Below are 21,500 nucleotides of genomic sequence, written 5' to 3'. Positions count from 1 at the left end.
TACATATGTATATGAACTTTCCAGTACGAGTCACTGGACAGTGGTCAGGAATGGGAACCTTATCTGATTTTATCCTTCCCTTGCTCACAGGTGCCGAGGCCAACTGCAGCACCTCTTCATCTGCTTTGGCCAAGACATTGGCCAATTTTTATAAACTATAATACCTACAGATCTGCTGTCCCACTGCTCAAAGTAAATTAGAGTATTGTCATTTTATAATCGTCTATGACATATTAAAGATCTTAGGTTTGTACGCACCAGCTGTCTACGAAATTTTACTTCCTGTTATCATATTTCTGTCACACTTCTGTCAACTTTTCCCATTATAAATTTATAATGGAAAGTGCCTTGTTCAGATTGTTACCATGTAATTATACCCTCCTCTCAATGGTGGCACTGTAGCACCTCAGTTTTGCACACACTTCCCCTCTCCTCAACCTCTACTGCAGAATAAATTCTATGCTCCAACCAACTCTACTTTTGCTTCCCAAATTCCTGCTAATCATTCTTTTTAACTATAAATAATATAAAAATAAGGTCAAAATGTATGACTTTAAAATGGGGATTGAATTATTTGCCTGGTCTAATTATCTCCTACTCTCTTAACCCAAATTCAGCTGGTCACGGCTCAGTGTGTAACACCATAGGAAATTGATAATTATTGAATGAATAAATAAATACACATATAAACACACATTAGTATTATGACCAGGAATATATAGTCTGTTAAACGGTAAGTTGATCAAGTGGCTTTGGTCATGCAGATGGGGGGAGGGGGGATTGCACCACTGGAGCAGAGGGAGGGGTAAGGCCATAAAGGGATTTAAACACAAGAATGAGGATTTAAAATGAGGCGTATGGGGCCAGGAGCCAAAATAGATCAGTGACGACAGGGATAATGGCCGAGCGTGGCCTGGTACTGGATAGGATACAGGCAGTGGCATTCTGGTTGGGCTGAGGTTTATGGAAGGCGGAGGACGCGAGAAGAGCATTGGAGTCACCAAGTTTAATGGATGAGAGTTTCAACAATAGGTGGGATGAGAGGAGGTGGTGCAGGTGATGTCGCAGAGGTGAATGGAGGCAGTCTTTGTGATGGATAGGGGAGTTAGAAGCTCAGCTTGATGTTGACTAAGAGGCCATGGTTGTGAACAGTCTGGTTCAACTTGAGACAGTGGCGAGGGCACAGATTTTGTGGTGGAGACTGAAGAAGACAGCTTCTGTTTTCCCAATGTTTAGCTGTAGGAAACTGCGGCTTATCCAGGACGATGTTGGACAAGCAATCTGGTATAGCTTGGTGTCATCATACATGTGGATGCTGACCATCTGTGGATGATGTTGTCAAGGAGCAGCATGTAAATGAGGAAAGGGCGGGGTTTAAAAATGGCTCCTTGGGGAACTCCCGAGATGACGGTTCATAGGTGTGAAGAGAAACTATTGGTAAAGATCATTTGGCTCTAATTGGATAAGTAAGAGTGGAATCAAACGAAGGCAGTCCCATCAAGCTGGACAATGGAGGAATGGCATTCTAGGAGGATAGCATGGTTGACTGTGGCAAAGGCCGCAGAAAGGTCGAGGAGGAATAATGCACCACGGTCAGTCACAGGGAATGCTGTTTGTAACTTTAGTTAGAACCATTTTGTTGCGGTTGGAGGGGCAGAAACCAAATTGGAGAGATTTAATCGGAGTTGTGGGATCTTTGGAGAATAAATGGATTTGGAGATGGTGTGCTAGTCTCCAAGGACAGAGGGTTGTTTTTTTGAGGAAGTAGTGATGTCAGCAGTTTTGAAAAGGAGGGAGTGGGGGGCATTGTCAGTGCCTCAATAGAGGGCAACAACTGGAAATAGACAGTGAAGAAGGGGCTGAACAAATAGAGCTGCAAATGGTAAACAACTTAGGGGAGTTTTATCAGGGGCGGACATAGAAGGAAATGGGGTTGGAAGGTATTGGGGGGGGGCGGGGAGAGGATACAGGTGGGAAGATATATAAGGAAGTGATCAGAGATGGCACGTCAGTAATCGAGAAGCCATGGGAGATGCAAGATCAAGGCGGCAGCCAAGAATATGGGTCATAGAGTTTATATGGAAGAGGTTTAGGGAGCACAGGAGGATGGTAAAATGAAACAGACAGGATAAGGGAAGCCGAGATGGAGACTGAAATCACTGGGGACAAGTTGTTTAATAAAGAGGGAGGAAAGGAAAGAGGATATATTAGTTCCGAGATTTTGATTTGCTGTGGCCAATTTTTTTCCCCCCAGTGATTTGATGGGTAATTTTCCTCAGTGCTCAAAGAGAAACAGAAAGGTTTGTAAATAAGAATGAAGAAAAAGCTCTCACAGGAGTTCGGATTTGTCATTCATGTATGAATATGAAATTTAAACCAACCAGCTGCAAGAACACAAGCTGATCTAACATTTTACAAATATTAATATAGAGGCTTGGGTAATTAATAAATTAAGAGTGCAGTTGAAACAATTTCCCCCTAAAAGAGAGTATTGTAATTGTTATTCATTTTTAATCATTACTGGTAGCAGTTGGCTGACTGCTAGTTTGCGTCAATGTTTCTGTTACTCATTTGTTGGTACACTCAGCACCTATTCACTTGTCGTTCGTTCCTATTTAACAAAAACATTTAAACCAACCAGTTGGAAATGTGACGTGCACTTTGAGGTACGAGACTTTGCGGTGTGGTGATTGCATTAGATGCAAGACTTTTATAGGGATACTAGCTGAAGTGCTCGGCGGTGCCGAGGCTTTTTCGAGGGCATGTTGTTGTTGTTGGAAGAGAGAGAGAGAGCGACTGGGGGGAAGAGAGAGAGCGACTGGGGGGAAGAGAGAGAGCGACTGGGGGGAAGAGAGGGAGGGGAGGGGGGAGGGGGAAGAGAGGGAGGGGAGGGAGGGAGGGGAGGGGAGGGGGAGAGAGGCAGGAGGAGAGAGGAGGGGGGGGGGAGAGGAGGGAGGGGAGGGGGAGAGTCCCCGAGCCCCCTGATCCCCGTCCCCCCAAACTCCCGAGCCCCCTGATCCCCACCCCCCGAACTCCCGAGGTTGGCCCCCCCGAGACTCGCCCCCCCCAACCAGCCAAGCACCGAACTCCGGAGGCGCGATCTTCCGAGCACCGGCCTCCCGAGCTGGCTTCAAGATTGCGGCTGTGCGAGACGGCCGGTGGGCCCGGTTGCCAGGGTAACCGTTGACGCTCACCAAGCCCCGCCCCCCGGCCGAGCCAGAGAGAGAGAGACGCCGCGTCTCAGCTGCTCCTGCTGCGCGCGCACCCTTTAGTAAGGTAGCGGCGCTGGGCTGAGGCCCGCCCCTCCAGCCTTCGAGTGGGGCCGGGAGGTGCCTAGCTCGGGCGTGGGTGCGGAGGAGAGGCCGAGGCTTCGAGGCCTACCTGGAAAAACGGGGAAAGGTAGGAAAATTAATGAGATTAGATAAGTTAATTACTTTCTAAATCATTTTTTTTTTAAACAATATGTGTTTTAAAAGCAACGTTTTTTTTAAAGACGCAGAAAGCGGGAAAAAGAAAGGAAAAGTTTGGAATCAAGATGGCGGCGACTCACCTCGGTTCAGAACGATAAGGCCCGCCCACACACGCACTGATTGGCCCGGCGGCACACGCCAGCAACCCGGCGTACGATTGGTCGAGCTCGAGGTCACTCTGTCGCTAATGAGCGGATAATGAGATGCTAATGAGTGGAATGTTAAGGTTTTTCGGATACCGCGGGCGCGATTTTAGCCCGGCCGAAACGTAAATACGCTTAAAACCGTTTTGGAAAGGTAAGCTTTCTTTCGACGTAACGCACGCGTAGGTACGCCCTGTAACTTTCGAGCGCATAGCCCGACAGACGCACACGTGATGACAGACAGAAGGACAGACAGAAGGACAGAAGCATCGCTTTATATATATAGATAGATAGATACTGTTAGAAGAGGGACGTCACAGGTGACAGCGTTTGCTTATCAATGTGCTTAGAATACCTGAAGGAAGTCTGCACCAGATTTTATTTTACAAAAAACTTATTTTCCATCTAATTTATCGGCTTGGTGCAGGAGACAGCCAATTTAAGAAAAAACCATCATGGTAGCTATTAAATCAAATCAGGTCTCTACAGATTTTCTTCACTTCCATTTATTTAAATATCTTTGCATCTGTTGCATTTTCTATTCCTCACCAAGATGTTGGCGGGAAAATGGAGGAGAAAGAAACAGGGGCAGCAAAAATAAAGCACCCTTCAGCAATTTGTTGATAAATTTCATGTCAATGGATGCGAAGTTGATTAATGTGCTGGCAATGGGTGCTCTCCAAACGCAGAATGTTTTTTTCTAAGTTGCCACTGCTAGTTACACAGCATTGTGGCATAGAAAAAAGAAAACAGAAAGGAGACAAAGAAAAAAAGATTATCATGCAAATTATTATAAAGGCTTGGATTGTTCGCAGATGTATGCTTTTCAGGGAACTTCAGTACTGCCTTACTTCCACCAAAATATTCTCACAGCAAATGCGATTAAATATAACAGTAATAAATATCAAGATAGGGCATCAGTATTTCTTGTTTATGTTCATCATTCTTTAGTGTACAGTCGAGTTTCATTACTGCTTTTTCAATATCTTCAAAATCTAGTCTGGCATTGTTGTCACTAGGCATACTTAGAACACTGGTACCAGTAATGCCAAGCCCACTGTCTCATAAATCAAGAGACAAACTCTTAAAAATCAAGAGATTTAGTATAAAAATCATGAGTTGCTATTTCTTTCCAAACATAAACCAATACAGATTGACAGTTGGTTTATAAACCTCAGTAGTGGCTTATTTACTGCAATCGTTTACGTTCCTTTATTGCTGTAAGTTGTGTCCCTTAAAAACGGCGGGCATGTATAAAATTGGTTTTTTTTGTTTGATAACACGGGGGCAACCAGTGTTTTTCATTTTTAGTAAAATAGCAGTAATGCTTATGCTATTACACGTGGTTCATTCAACCTTTATTTGATTTAATTGAAAAATGTTCTAAAACACAAATGTACACAAGTGGTTTTGTTCCTAGTAAATCCAGTCTGGTTCACTTGTGATTTCTTTGATAATTGTAAATGGGTAATCTATATTAATTAATTAGTGATTACCCCCATCGCTGTCATTTCAAAGAAAGAAAATAAAATTACAAATTGATTGAAGCCAGTGCAATTAAACTTAATTTGGAGTTGGTTGAGCTACAAAGTGGGTGCTGGTTGCATGCATGCACAGATAGTTTCTTTTGCAGGGTTGTTGTGGTAGCGGCTCTGATTGACATGTGCATATGCTAATAAGGTGTGTGGTATATTTAGGTTGAGCCAGGAACCGCTTTTGAAAAATCGCAGCAATTCAACTGTCTCCGCGCCCTGACTGTCTTGAGGAGAGAGAAGGGGGAAAAATACTTGGGGCCAGATTTTCAGTGTGCCGTGAGGCGGGCTTTTAGGCGTGCGGGGGGCTAAAATCCCAAATTCGGGGGTCCCGACACCATCCCGCCACCACGTAAGTTTCAAAGTAAGCGGGTACCCGCCCCGCACTGGGACCCGCCGACCTGAGGTGGGAAGGGATTAGTGCCAATTAACTGCCTGTTAACAGGTAGTTAACAGGCAGTTTTTAGCCTAATCCCTATTTTGAGGGGTGTCGTGTGGGATTCCCGATGGCTCCAAACCACGCCAGGTTAGAGCAGGCGGGCCGTCGGGTTGAAGGACTTGGAGGGGTCGCGATGTCGGTGTTCAGGTGAGTGATGGGTGCATGAGTGCAAAGGTAAGTGTGTAAGTGTGTTTGGTGTGTCTAAAGTGTGTAAAGAAGTTTAAATTACCTGTACTTACCTTAAAAGCCTTTCTTCCTCTAGGCGTTGGGAGTCCATCACTCAGCTGGCACTGAAAGCTGAATGGCTGCGAGCTGTCAAAAGTGACAGCCTTCAGCTTTCACTGTCAGTGAGAGTTCTAACTGAGTCTGCATAGAAGGACTCAGGTTAGAAGTCAGACTGTCAGTGTTTGACAGCTTTAAACAGCTGTGAAACACTGATATATCATCTGTCAAAAACTCTTGACAGATGAAATTTCAGTCTGTGATGTCACCTGTTGCCGGGTGGCCCTTAATTGGCCTGCTGGGCGGACTTAACAAGGTCAATCAAGGGAAAATCGCGTGGATTGGCCGGACGTCCATGGAGGCGGGGCTAAAACCCGAAAGTTGTAGTCCCGCCTCCTTCCCGACTGCTGTGAGCAGCAGCTCCTGGACCCTGGGATTATCCACTATCCTCCATGAACAGAAAAGCTGGTGCTTCCCCAACCTTTGCTCCCAGACAAGAAGTGCATTTCCTGACCTTTGCCCCCGGACGCATTCGGCCGTCACTAACCGATGACTGACATCTGAAGGTGTGCACGACCAGCTTTGCAGGGGAGCTCTTTAAAAATCGCGAGATTTGGCGGTTCTTTTGCGAGATCATGAGGCTTAATTTTACTTCGAAATCGCATCTCTCATGATAAATTCGCAAGAGTTGGCATGTCTGTGGTACCCACATGATTCAAGAAGAAGATGCAATTAATGCTATGTACTGCACACCCTTTGTGACGTTCTTAATTCACAACATCCAGGCATATCAACGGGATTTCATTAAAGCATAATTGTGGGTCTTCTGACACTGGGCATCAGTACCCAGCTTTGTACACAATTATATTTTTCAAAAACTGCCACAGGGTAGTTACTATGATGGCTCATTTAGTGAAGTGAAATTAATTTGGCAGGATAGAATTCAACCACTACATTTCACAGATGGTGAATCTTTTAGGAGTATGAATGCCATAAAATGACAAAATGTAGACTTATTAGGTTGCTGCATGCCAACTTCAGTTGCAGAATTTCTCCTGTAGTTTCCGCTTCCATTTAATTAAAATTCCCATTCTAAGAAGTCGTGAGTAGTTTGCTGCATAGAAACATGCAAGCTTCATTTAATCATGTTCTGATATGGCATGACAGGCTGCCACTGGATACTGTGGGCACAATCAAGAATTTTTCCTAGTCTACTAGGGCATTATTTTTCAACTGACCATATACACCATTTTCAGTGTGTATGACGTAGGTTGATCACCACCGCGCTATAATGTACAGAACAGAAATAATAGAAAGCCAATCTTCCCCACTACTGGTTTCAATTTTGGGCACTTGTTTGGTAGGAAAGGTCACATCGAAGTAGAATAGTTACCAAGCAATTTCTATTACTGCATCATCCATAGAGCAATGAGCCAACTTCGTTACTTTCGACCATTTACTGATGGATGGAAAGAGGGAAAGCCTGGTTATCTGTGCGAGCTCACTTTTCCACCACTTTCATAAAAAATGTTTTATTCAAAAAGTGTCATTTATCTGGATCACCTTTGTATAGTAACCTGCACTAAGTTCCACTTAGTCATGGTAGAAATCAGTGATGTCCAAAATGTATATGGTTATGCGGATAAAATTGTGACGCGAATAATGCTGTGTTTACATGATGGTATTAGAACTTGAGACAAATAGTCTCTTCAGACTGGTGTTAGAATAACTGGATAGATAAGAACATAAGAAATAGGAGCAGGAGTCGGCCATTTGGCCCTTCGAACCTGCTCCGCCATTCAATAAGATCATGGCTGATCTTCTACCTCATCTCCATTTTCCTGCCTGATCCCCATATCCCTCGATTCCCTTAATATTCAAAAATCTATCGATCTCTGTCTTGAATATACTCAACGACTGAGCCTCCACAGCTCTCTGGGGTAGAGAATTCCAAAGATTCACCACCCTCTAAGTGAAGAAATTTCTCCTCATCTCAGTCCTAAATTGCCGACCCCTTATTCGGAGACTGTGACCCCTGGTTCTAGACTCCCCAGCCAGGGGAAACGTCCTCCCTGCATCTACCCTGTCAAGCCCTGTAAGAATTTTGTATGTTTCAATGAGATCACCTCTCATTCTTCTAAACTTGAGAGAATATAGGCCTAGTCTACTCAATCTCTCCTCATAGGACAATCCCCCCATCCCAGGAACCAGTCTGGTGAACCTTGATGCTTAGAATTTGCTTATGTTTTGGTTCCCTGCGGATGTTATAACACTTTGCATTGTGATGGTCACATATGACCTTGGGCTCGATTTTAATAGCCCTGAGGAGGCGGGCCGGCAGTGAAAATCGGAAAAATTAGCGTCGGACTGCCAACCCGCCCCCATGTGATTTTTGTGAGTGTCGGGTCAGCCGCTCTCAAACTGACCCAGCTGGAACAGGTAGTTAAGGCAGTTAGCTGCCTGGCTAATCCTATTTTGATAGTGGTTTCCCATTTTCGTGCTTCTGGCTCGTTTCCCGTCTTGTCAGAAACAGGCCAGCTGCAAGGAGACGAGTTGCTGGAGATGATTTGTAGTCATTGGTGCAGCACTTTAAAAGCGTTCCTGTAACATGGCTGACATTCAAATGCAACAACCTTGTTGTTGGAGGTTTGGGATAAGATTTTGCAAATCTACTGACCTTGACTGTTCAAGCTGACAGCCATCTGCAGTGTGACCTGATTGGAATAATTTCAGGCCACTTCGACTGTGCGCTTGCAAGCTTCTTGCCTCAAATGAAATCTATAGCTACGGGATGGGAAACATTTATATCCTCACATCCTGGTCGTCAGATTTGGAGGAAGAGCAGCCGTGGCAGCACCACAACCAGCCACAACAGCAGCACCATAGAGTCATAACGGCACAGAAGGAGGCCATTCGGCCCATTGAGTCCATGCCGGCTCTCTGCAGAGCAATCCAGTCAGTCCCATTCCCCCGCTCTATCCCCGTAGCCCTGCAAGTTTATTTCCCTCAAATGCCTATCCAGCCTCCCCTTGAAAATATTGAGTGTATCCGATTCCACCACTTCCGTCGGCAGCGAATTCCAGGTCATCACCACTCGCTGTGTAAAAAAGTTTTTCCTCACATCCCCCCTGCATCTCTTGTCCAAAACCCATGAGCAGCACCATGATGGCCAACCTCCTCCTTACCCACCTGATGATGCACAGGGCAGAAGCCTCAGCGCAGGGCTGCACCTCGCTGCAGGAGATAATCCCAACACAGGGTTTACAGGCAGAGGATCAGCTTCCTCAGCATGAGAGAGCAGCAGTGCCAAAGGAGGCTGAGTCTTTCGAGAGATGTAGTCGCTGACATCTGCGCAATGCTGCACCAACACCTGGAGCCCAGAGGAGCGTGTGGACACTCCTTACCCGTTGCTGTAAAGTCACCACTGCACTCATCTTCTTTGCTTCGGGCTCCTTCCAGAGATCAGCTGCAGACATCAGTGGCATCTCCCAGTCGGCCGCACACACCTGCATCACGCAGGTCACTGATGCCCTCTTTGCAAAGGCGCACAATTACATCCACTTCTCCACGGATGGCCCAAGTGTGACAGCGCGTGCAGTTGGCTTTGCCAATATTGCAGGCTTGCCAATGGTGCAGGGCGTTATAGACTGCACACATGTAGCCATTAGGGCCCCCTATCACAACCTAGCTGTACTTGTCAACAGCAAGGGATTCCACTCCCTGAATGTCCAGCTGATCTATAACCACAGGAAGATCATCCTGCATGTTTGCGCAAAGTACCCTGTCAATTGCCATGACTCCTTCATCCTGTGCCAGTCTACTGTGCCTCAGCTCTTCTATCCACCAAACCAACTTTCCAGATGGCGTCTTGGCGACAAGGACTATCCCCTGAAGAAGTGGCTTATGACACCGATGAGGAGGCCATCAAACGAAGCCGAGGAGCAGTACAATTTGAGTCACATATCCACCAGAAGCATCATCGAGCAAACCATCGGCTTGCTCAAAATGCACTTCCAATGCCTAGACAGATCTGGAGGAGCCTTGCATTATGCACCAGCCAGGGTATCCAGAATCATCATGGTTTGCTGCGCCTTGCACAACATCGCACAGCAGCGTGGCTTAGTGCTGCCGGATGAACAAGTGGCTCAGCAGACAGCCTCTGAGGAGGAAAACGAGCGATGCCTTGCGGGGCAAGATGTGGCCAATCCAGCAGCAGGAGGCCACACTGCTGGCCGTCAGGCAAGTGATGCACTCATCTATGCCAGATTCGCATAAGCTTACGTTTCAACCACAGGTGGCTGGCACATGGAGATGAATATAAGTCCGACATTCTCAAAACCCCAGGCATCATCTGTCTAATAAACGGTGGTTTCCCCTCAGTGTCACCACCAACATTCGCCCTAATATGACCAGCAAGTGCATTCAATAAATTGTGTTCAGGCCAGTCGCTGTCAACTCCCCATATCTAGATAATATAGCACCAAGGCACCCCATTAACATTATTGGCAAAGGGGACATGGCCCCTTTAAATATTTACTTAAACAACCCGTCATCAGATGCGAAAAACTGACATGCTCCAAGCAATTGCCTAGAGGGACCCGCACGTTGGCTGTAACAAGGCCAATCAAGCAAAAATCGTAACTGCAGGCCGGTGGCATCCAGGAGCAGGCCCGAAAGCTGCCGTGCAGCGGGCCAGCCCTCAGCCCGCCTCTTCTATACAGATCGCGGCCCTTGTTTCCAGGCTAGCTGTCTGCTGTTTGTGTGCTAGGAAGGTTGATTTATGAATCTTTAATTTGACCAACCAAGGCCCAACGCCCATGTTTCTTCCATTACTGCTAATAACCATATTATAATGCCAAGTTAGGATTTTGACTTTGTTTAACAAAACTGCTTTAAAATGCGTAAGTTAACCAGTGTATGAGAATAGAAGATATCTTTGGGAATTTAATAATTCATTCCATGGTACAATAGTCTGATAATGAAATAGTTAGTTTTGCATAGCTAAAGCTGCATGAACAACATGAACATAAATAACTGATAACAAGCAGTTACGAACATCTGATGGCCGAGAATGTCATGTCTGACTCCAAACTAGGGAGGATAGGGACAAGGGAGATAAGAGAAATCCCAATCGCTAGGCCTTCAAAGCGTATAAACAATAAAGCATGTGTAATGATTGTGAAGACCCCTGCTGGAGTGAGGATCTTTATTTCGAAGTTGAGACAAAGAACTCGACGTGCCATTGGGCACCTTGGTTTAGGAAGAGCCCTTACAGTTTAAATGGTCCTGTCCATATTTTACATCAGGCCTACCCCTAAAAAAGGGTATAAGAGAAAGAACTTAAAAGCCCATAGCACAGACAGCGGAGGGGAGAGCCATACAAGAGTGAGGCTGGTCTAACACTCTCCCGGGAGCAGACTCAACCCATTCCTGGAGGTTCTAGGCGAGAGGGAGAAAGGCCGTAAGCCGGAGAACTGTTCGCACACGCCAGCTGTCTGTCTGATCGGGACTGGTACCAGCTGCTTGTCGCGGTCATCTGTTTTTGCTGTATAAGTAGTGTGTCATATTCCGTCTTAAGTTTTGATTAAACACAATATTCCCACCATATTGGTTTGCTGTCGATCCTGATAATGTGAAAGAGATTGGTAATTTCTACAATCTCAACAATCATCACCTCTGTTCTTGCTGACCTACATTGGCTCGTGGTCCAATTTAAAAATCTCATCAACGTGTTTAAATCCCTTCTGGCCTTACCGTTCCCTATTTGTGTAACCTTCTCTAGCCTTACAACTCCCCCCAGAACTCTGGGCTCTTCAGACTCTGAGTTCTCGTGAACTCCCCCACCCCACCCTTTCTCATTGCCATCATACCCCACCCTTTCTCATTGCCATCATACCTTTAGCCGGCTGGGTCCTGCACTCTGGAAATCCCTCCCAAAACCTTTCTGTCTTTCCATCCTTCTTTAACACCCTCTTTAAAACCACCGCTCCTAATGGCACCTTGTTTGGCTCAGCGTCCACTTTTATCTGATTACACCTCAGGATGTTTTTCTGCCTTAAAGGTGCTATATAAATGTACGTTATTGTTGTATCAGTAGGTTGCAAGTTCATTATAATACAGCAACTCGCTAGGTTCACAGCTTAATTTTGCTAGATTTGGTATTTCCCAACTTTATGTTCCATTATTATTTTCCAATGCAAACTCCCAAATATTTTGACAGTTAAATTTGGAGCATTCATACAAGCTGCCCTGTAATGATGGAACGGGATGAACTCAGGCCTAGTTAAATCTCCAACAATGACTCATTTCTGGATTTAAAAAAAAACCTATTCACAAAATTAAGGGTTTATATGATGCAAATTAATAAAATGTTGGTACTTTGAAGATACAAACTTTTGATTACAGTTGCAGCAGCTATCCTTAATGGCTACAAAAGCAAAATACTGCGGATGCTGGAAATCTGAAATAAGAACAGAAAATGCTGGAAATACTCAACAGGTCAGGCAGCGTCTGTGGGGAGAAAAACACCTGAAATATTAACTCTGTTTCTCTCCCGACAGATGCTACGTGACCTGCTGAGTATTTCCAGCATTTTGTGTTTTTATCCTTAAATGGTTATACAGGAAACTTCGCGATATCCGGCACCGACGGGACCGGCGTGATGCCGATCTATGAAAACTTCCGGACAGACCAGCGCTAATGCTGAAGCATATGGAGGTTTTCATCTCCGTATCTGACAACAAACACTGTTGCTTAGCAACAGCTTGTAAACAGTCGGCCCGTACCTTGGAAGCGTCTCTGTAGCTTAGCAACAGCTTCAGAGAGGCTTTCCAGAGACTGACTGTTTAAAAAAATGCTAGAAGAAAAAAAAACCTAACAAAACGGCTGCTGATTTCTGCCGTTAGATCGAGGTTTCCGGCCATACAACCTCCGGATAAACCAAAGTTTCCTGTACTTGCTTTCTCTATATACACACATATCTATATGCCTTCTTGGGTCACGTTGAAATTTATTTAACCTTTAATTACTGTAAGTGACTAGTTCTGCACCGTCTGGCTACAGTAAGAGTCAATGAAGCTTCAGGGCTTCAAATACGTTGTAATTTAAGTGCATCAGGCCCCACAGACATTGAACAGTCAACGACAGTACTGAATTCAAATGTCTTCCACCACTCCCACCATCAGTGACAAATCTGTAATCAGGTGTATTTCACTCTAGTAATATGTGGCTCAAAATACTTCAAATATTCTGCTGGGTAGATGCCATGTGAGCACATGCTTATTAGCATTTTTTGCAATAGTTCTTTCCATTATTAAGGATGATTGAAAACTCTGACAGCAGAGGATTTAAGATTGGATACAAATAGAGGGATTCTTCTATTGTCTTTGGTCTTGGCAAAAAAATTCAAATGGGTCAAACTGGAACATGTACATGACTGAGATTAACGTCAGTTGTGGAGAAGTTACCAAAATATGTCATCAGGGACACAGTGTAATGATACTGCACAGAAGGCCATTCAGCCCATCGTCCTGGCTCTTTGAAAGAGCTACCAATTAGTCCCACTCTTTCCCCATAGTCCTGCAATTTTTTTTCTTTTTAAGTAGATATCCAATTCCCTTTTGAAAGTGTTGAGGTAAGTTACAATGACTGAGTACTTGGAATAGTACAAACTGAGCAAATACAGGAAACTTTGTGTTATCCAGGGGCTAACTGTCCGGAATGCTCGAGCCACTGGCAAAAATCAGGTGCCGTTTTCGTTAGGTTTTCTCGTTGCTTTTTTTCCTCTCGTTGCTTTTTTCCTCAACAGTCAAGCTCTGCTGAAGCTGTTGCTAAGCTACAGAGACGCTTGGACTGTTTAGAAGCTGTTGCTAAGCAACAGGGTTTGTTGACAGATACGGAGCTCAGAAGCTTCCGTATCTTTCAACATTAGCGCTGGAGTGTCCGGCAGTTTTGAGGGAACGGCAACAGCTCGGTCCCGTCGGTGCCGGATAGCACAAAGTTTCCTGTAGTTAGCATGGATGTGAAGGGTACGTCATGTCTGACTAATCTAGTTGAATTTACTAAGAGGTGGTAGATAGGGGTGTCTAGGGATGTTGTCTATATGGACACCTAGAAGACAATTGATAAGGTTCCACACGAGATTATCAAAAATAAAAACAATCGAAATTGGAGATAACATTTTGATGTGGGTCGGTAATTGATTGGGAGGTAGGACAGAGAGAGTAGGGATAAAGGGAATGTACAATGATTGGCAGGATGTAACAAGTGGTGATCCTCAGGGGTCTGTATATCAATGACTTTGACGGAAAAGACTAGCGCCTTTCATGACTTTGGGACGACTCCCAGTGCTTCACAGCCAATAAAGTACTTCTGAAGTGCAGTCACCATTGTAATGTAGGAAATTTGGCAGCCAATTTGCACACAGCCAGGTCCCACAAACAGCAGTGATAATGACCAGACAATCTGTTTTAGTAAAGTTACTTGAGGAATAAATATTGTCCAGGACACCGGGGAGAACGCCCCTGCTCTTCTACAAATAGTGCCACGGGATCTTTTACATCCATGTGAGAGAGAGGGCAGACGAGGCCTTGTTATAACATCTCAACTGAAAGATGGCACCTCCTACAGTGCAGCATTCCATCAGACAAGGTTCTGACTCAGGCACGAGTACTACCACTAAGCCATGACTAACACTTGAAGAAAGTGAGTTATATATTCAAGTTTGCAGGTGACAATAAATTAGGAGGCACAGTAATGTGTGTAAATGGGAGCAGGAAGTTACAAAGGGACGTAGATGGATAGAGTGGGCAAAACTGGAGTTCAACTGGGGAAGTACGAGGTCATCCACTTTGGATTCAAGACGACAAATCAGTAAATGCTCTTCATGGCAAGTCTAGATACTGTGGAGAAGGAAAGGGATTTAGGTGTCCAGGTACACAAATCACTAAAAGCTGATGCACAGTTACAAGAATTAATTAAAAAGACTAATGGAATGTTGGCCTTTATCTCAAGGGCAGCAGGAATATAAAAGTGGAAGAAGCGATGCTTCAGTTGTACAGAGCCTTGGTCACACCCCACCTGGAGTACTGCATTGAGTTGTGGGCACTGTAGCTTAGGAAGGATATATTGGCCTTGAAGGAGGTACAGCGCCGATTTACCGGAATGATGACAGGGTTTAAAGGGTTATGAGGACAAGTTGCTTAAACTAGCCTTGTATTCCCGAGTACAGAAGATTGAGGGGTGATCTGATAGAAGTGTTTGAAATGGTAAACTGATTCAATAGGACAGATACAGTGAAGCTATTTCCTCTGGTGGGGGAATGCAGAATGGGGCACAATCTTAAAATTGGAGCTGGGCCATTCAGCAGTGAAGTCAGGATGCACTTTTTCCTCACAGGGTAGTGGAAATCTGGATCTCTCACCCCCAAAATACTGTGGATTTCAGGTCAACTGAAATTTAAGACCCAGCCTGACAGGTTTTTACTAGGTAAGGGTAGAGCTATAGACAAAAGGGGGTAAATGGGAATGGAGATATAGATCAGCCATGGTCTAACTGAATAGAAGAACAGGCTCAAAGGGATGAATAACCTAACTCCTGTTCTACTTGCTAAATGTCTCATTTTATTTACGGATGTGCAACACACTAGTGTGCACCAGCAATGTCCTACATTTAACTAAAATCTACTTTAAAATGTTCCTACAAGCTTGGCTTGCTTTTTGGATAAATCGATTAGATAGAAAAAGTGTTGACACTTTTTGGCTCCGTTACCTGATTATGGCAGAGAACCCATTTCAAACAAGATAGATGTCCCTGCAATTCAATTTCCTAAGTTAATTATTTAAAATAATTGTTCACATAATTATGAGTGCGGCAAACAAGTTATTGACTGCACATAATTGAGAACTGATGGATTTAACCATAGCTCAGCCATTTAAAAAGATTACATTTTGAAATTATACACAAATTTTCAAAAGTACAGGAGTAGCTGTTCTTGTTGCAAAACATAAGAACGAGTTTCAACACAGATATTGATTGGTTATGTAACTCAAAATGGAATTTATTTTATCACCAAATTTGTGAAGCTTCTACAATTAAATATTTAACTATGGAACTACCACATAAAAAAAGACTTGCATTTATATGACATCTTTCACGATCTCAGAACGTCCCAAAGCACTCTACAGCCAATTAAGTACTTTTGAAGTGTAGTCACTGTTGTAATGTGGGAAATGCCGTAGCTACTAGAACAGGTCAGAGACTGGGTATTCTGCAGGAAGTGGCTCACCTGACTCCCCAAAGCCCCTCCACCACTAACAAGGCACAAGTCAGGAGTGTAATGGAATTCTCTTCGCTTGCCTGGATGAGTGCAGCTGCAACAAACGCAAGAAGCTCAACACCATCCAGGACAAAGCAGTCCACTTGATCGGCACGCCATGATTGCAGCGTATACTATCTACGAAATGCAATGCAGCAAGTCGCCAAGGCTTCCTCAGCAACACCGCCCAAACACACAACCTCCATCACCTGGGACATGGGCAGCCGGTGCATAGGAACACCAGCACTTTCAAGTTCCCCTCCAAGCCACACACCACCCGGACATTGTTGCTGGGTCAAAATCCTGGAACTCCCTACCTAACGGCATTGTGGAAGTACCTTTGCCAAATGGACTGCAGCGGTTCAAGAAGGCAGCCCACCACCAACTTCTCAAGTGCAACTACTAATGGGGGTCTAAATGTTGGCCTTGCCAGTGACACTTGAAGAATGATAAAAAGTAATGTCAAGCATAAAGAAACAGTCTGCTTATGGTCTAAGTTTTGTTTGACAGAGTACTAACAAATTAAAAAGCTTATGGTCTAAGTTTTGTTTGACAGAGTACTAACAAATTAAAAAACACAAGAAGCACATGGATGCAGTTATCAATCCAAAAAAGTTTATTAAAATTATAGCATAGTGATAAACTTTACTGGTAAAGCAGCAGGCCTGAGTTTCTTCTAATTGTCCTTTTTGTACAAAAACAGTGCTTAGAATACCCCAATTCAAACATAAGGAATCCATATCAAGACTCAGATCAAGAGAGTCTGGGCACTAAGGGAATCAAGGGATATGGATATCGGGCAGGAAAGTGGAGTTGATGTAGAAGCTCGAAGGGTCGTATGGCCTACTCCTGCTCCTATTTATATTCTTACATTAATCTCGTATTTTTTTTATTTCAAATTTTCATTATTTCACTATTCAGTTCTACTATCAGTACTCTTACAACTTTTGTAACTTTAAACGAGCGTCCTTTAGAATTATTGGCAAACAGACCTGTCTCATTAGTTGGCTAATTTGAAGCAGTGATATGCGATAGGAAGAAATGCTCAGACTTCTTTTGTGATATTGTTCCATCATCTCAAATGAACCATCCCTATTACCAATACTTCATCTCAACTGTTGTACAGTTCAAAATGCCTTCCATAGACTCCGAATTTGAAAGGATATAACCCATAATTTCAATTTTCCAGTTCAAGTGGACATAGGAATGAAAATTCATAGTTAGGTTGACTGTAACCTCAATGAGAACACTGATCCAGACCACATTTATCAAATGTAATACCCAAGCTACAATCTCTCTCAGTTGCACACTGTCATTTTAAATTCATATTGATTTCCATCTTTATCTTGGGAACTAATACTTTTGAACAAGATTTGCTGGAGATGAAAAGTTTTTTTTTAAAAAAAACAAAACTCAAACCCATTTATTTTACTGAATAAAATACACATTCCTCAAGGAAGTTCAGAATCAAAACTTAAAAGAGGTAGGAAAACGTAAACCCATTAACAAAGCAAACTAAAGATTGGGGATTTAAATTAATTTATATTTCACACATAAACCAGTGATATCATGATTACTTTAAATACAAAATATTAGCTGCAAAATTCAAGAGATTCCAAGCAGGTATCAACCTAAGAACATAAGAAATAGGAGCAGGAGTAGGCCATTCGGCCCCTCGAGCCTGCTCTGCCATTCAACAAGATCGTGGCTGATCTGATCTTGGCCTCAACTCCACTTTTTTTGCCTGTTCCCCATAACCCTGGTCTCCCCTGTAGTTCAAAAATCTGTCTATCTCAGCCGTGGATATTTTCAATGACTCCGCCTCCACAACTCTCTGGGGTAGAAAATGCCAAAGATTCACGACCCTCAGAAGAAATTCCTCATCTCCGTCTTAAATGGGCGACCCCTTATTCTGAAACTATGCCCCCTAGTTCTCGATTCCCCCATGAGGGGAAACATCCTCTCAGCATCTACCCTGTCAAGCCCCCTCAGAATCTTATGTTTCAGTAAGATCACCTCTCATTCTTCTAAACTCCAATTGAGTATAGGCCCAACCTTTCCTCAAGACAACCCCTTCATCCCAGGAATCAACCTAGTGAACCTTCTCTGAACTGCCTCCAATGCAAGTATATCGCTCCTTAAATAAGACCAAAACTGCACGCAGTACTCTAGGTGTGGTCTCACCAACGCCCTGTACAGTTGTAGCAAGACTTCCCTGCTTTTATACTCCATCCACCTTGCAATAAAGGCCAACATTCCATTTGCCTTCCTAATTACTTGCTGCACCTGCATGCTTTGCGTTTCATGTACAAAGACCCCAGATCCCTCTGTACCGCAGCATTCTGTCGTCTCTCGCCAACAACAATAACTTGTATTTATATAGCGCTTTTAACATAGTAAAACATCCCAAGGCGCTGCACAGGATTATTAAGACAAAAAAATTGACACCAAGCCATACAAGGAGAAATTAGGGCAGGTGACTGGAGCGTCTTAAAGGAGGAAAGTTAGCGAGGCGGAGAGGTTTACGCAGGGAATTCCAGAGCATAGGGCCTAGGCAACAGAGGCATGGCCATCAATGATTGAGCAATTATAATCAGGGATGCTCAAGAGGGCAGAATTAGAGGAGCGCAGATATCGTTCCATTTAAATAATATTTTGCTTTTCTATTCTTCCTACCCAAGTGGATAAATTCACATTTTCCCACATTATACTCCATTGGCTAAATTTTTGCCCACTCACTTAACCTATCGATATCCCTTTGCACTCTGTGTACACCTCACAACTTGCTTTCCCACCTATCTTTGTATCGTCAGCAAATTTGGCTACAGTACACTCGGTCCCTTCATCAAAGTCATAAATATAGATTGTAAATAGTTATGGCAGCAGCACTGATCCCTGTGGCACCCCACTAGTTAGTTTGCCAACCTGAAAATGACCCATTTATCCCAACTCTGTTTTCTGTTAGTTAGCCAATCCTCTATCCATGCTAATATATTACCCCCAACACCATGAGCTCTTATCTTGTGCAGTAAGCTTTTATGTGGCACCTTATCAAATGCCTTTTCAAAATCCAAATATACTACATCTACTGGTTCCCCTTTATCCATCCTGCTCATAACATCCTCAAAGAACTCTAATAAATTTGTCAAACACGATTTCCCTTTCATAAAACCATGTTGACTCTGCTTGATTGTATTATGATTTGCTAAATGTCCTGCTACTACTTCCTTAATAATGGATTCCAGCATTTTCCCCAATGACAGATGTTATAATGGCTAACTGGCCTAGAGTTTCCTGCTTTCCGTCTCCCTCCTTTCTTGAATATGGGCATTACATTTGATGTTTTCCAATCGGCTGGGACCTTTCCAGAGTCTAGGGAATTTTGGAAGATTACAACCAATGCATCCACTATCTCTGACCCTAGAATGCAGGCCAACAGGTCCAACCTCTCAAGTCAAACACAAGCAACATTGTCATCACCCAAAAAGACATGTTTTATATTTTTGAAAACATTCCATGGGGACTTATTTTATACTCTTATAAAAGAGTCAAAAATTACAATTTATAAATTGCTAATCAATTTATCTGAAACAATAAATCCTACTGACATCAGACTTGAATTAAATCAATACGTTATTTTATACACAAGTTCCCTTTTATACACAAGTCCCCATATGAAAAAGAGTTAAATAACTCCCCCACCATGTCTGTGTCTAGATTTCCCAACATTTTAAGCTGTCCATAATTAATGTGAAGCATTACAGCTTGCATTAACACAGCACTCCTCACACGCAGAAAGGAAGGGGGACTGAAAGGCTAGACATGGAGACGGCTAACGAGGCTATTGGGGGGTGGTTTTTTTTTCCCCAGACAGGGAGGTTGGCATAAATTCACTTGCACACAAGTACATTCCTCCACGTGGATCACTATGGGGCAGCATTAAGAGTACAGAGATATGCCGGTGAAGGAAGATTTACACATCTGTAAAAAGCGAGGGCTGCACAGAATACACTACATTCCTATAGCCTACGCTGCCGCCCACCATTTCACGCCAGGACTATAATTAAATTTTAAGGAGGGTCTTAAAAAAGAGGAAAGCGAGGCAGAGAGGTTTCAGGAGGGAATTGCAGAGCTTAGGGCCTTGGCGACTGAAGACACGGTCACCAATGGCTGAGAGATTAAAATCAGGAATGCTCAAGAGGCCAGAATTGGAGAATCACAGATAACTGGGGGGGGGGGGGGGGGGGCTGATAACAATGCCCTGCAATAATAATATACAGACAGCCCCGACTCGCCGTGGGCCCTTGGACATGATTTTTCCCCCCCCCCCTCTCCCTCTCTCCGACCCCACAGTCGCCATTTTGCCCTCGCTTCGCGCAATTATTATTTTTTTTGGGGGGGGGGGGGGGGGGGAAGTGGGAAGAGTTCACTCCAGAGAGCGGCGGCAAGGCGGACCGGGTAGGGCGAACGGGTAAGGCGGACTGCGTTGGGCCAACGGGCAAAGCGGACCGAAAAGGATAAAGTGCAGGGGCGGCGGCGAGCGCGAGGAAAAGCGAGCGCTCCACGCTTCGCGCCAAACCCCCCTTTCTCTCCTCGTCTGTCTCTGTGTGTCTCTCTCTCTCTGTAATTCCGAATATATTGCTTCTTTCTCCCAATATGTGGGGGGGGCTCGCCACCTCGCTCCCATTCCCCTGTCCAACTCCAGCTCCTCAGCCTGTTGGCAGCAATTTGCCGGACTTACCCCGCGCTTTTGCCCCTCTGATTGGCTCCGGTATTAAACACAATGCCCCGGCGGCGAATAGGAACACAGCAGCACAAGATGGCGACCAACTGCGAGCAGCCTTCTCCTTCGCGAAACTGCTCGCTGCGCATGCGCTACCCGAACAAGGGGTGAGAGCACTGCGCCTGCGCGGCGTTTGGAGGCCCTTGAAGGGAGAGGGGGGGAGGGGTGAAGTCCCGACTCGACAGTAGTGCGCAAGCGCGTCTATAATTGCTCGCACGCAGCAAAGACGCTGGATGGGCACATAAGAACATAAGAAATAGGAGCAGGAGTAGGCCAATTGGCCCCTCGAGCCTGCTCCGCCATTCAATAAGATCATGGCTGATCTGATCCTAACCGCCAATCTACTATCACAGAACCATCTCCTGAATCTAACAGAATTAGACACACGAAACAGGAGCAGGATCAGGCTACACGGCCCCTGGGCCCGCTCCGCTACCCACAGGGCCATGACCGATCCGAACCTAGACTCATGTCCAAATTCCTGCCCGCTCCCCGTAACCCTTAATTCCCTTTTCTTCTAGGAAACTGTCTATTTCTTTTTTAAATTTATGTAATGATGTAGCTTCGACAGCTTTTTGGGGCAGCATATTCCATGG

General features: G+C 44.4%; 1 protein-coding gene across 3 annotated transcripts in view; it reads right to left on the bottom strand.

The window, feature by feature from the left end:
- The window catches only part of LOC147105047 (nuclear transcription factor Y subunit alpha-like), a 60,161-nt gene extending 39,173 nt beyond the window's left edge, over nucleotides 1–20,988 (bottom strand). For 2 of the 3 annotated variants that reach the window (XM_086011092.1, XM_086011093.1), the window contains exon 1: nucleotides 20,863–20,988. The gene's annotated coding sequence lies outside the window, so the exon portion shown is untranslated. The remainder of the gene's footprint in view (nucleotides 1–20,862) is intronic. The other variant, XM_086011095.1, reaches the window with a different exon arrangement.
- Nucleotides 20,989–21,500: the final 512 nt, after the last annotated feature.

Source organism: Somniosus microcephalus, chromosome 18 (assembly GCF_052327205.1).
Source record: "Somniosus microcephalus isolate GS21.2 chromosome 18, FLI_Smic_1.0, whole genome shotgun sequence".
In the NCBI taxonomy this organism is placed as follows: Eukaryota; Metazoa; Chordata; class Chondrichthyes; order Squaliformes; family Somniosidae; genus Somniosus; species Somniosus microcephalus.
This window is presented reverse-complemented; position numbering and strand designations above follow the sequence as displayed.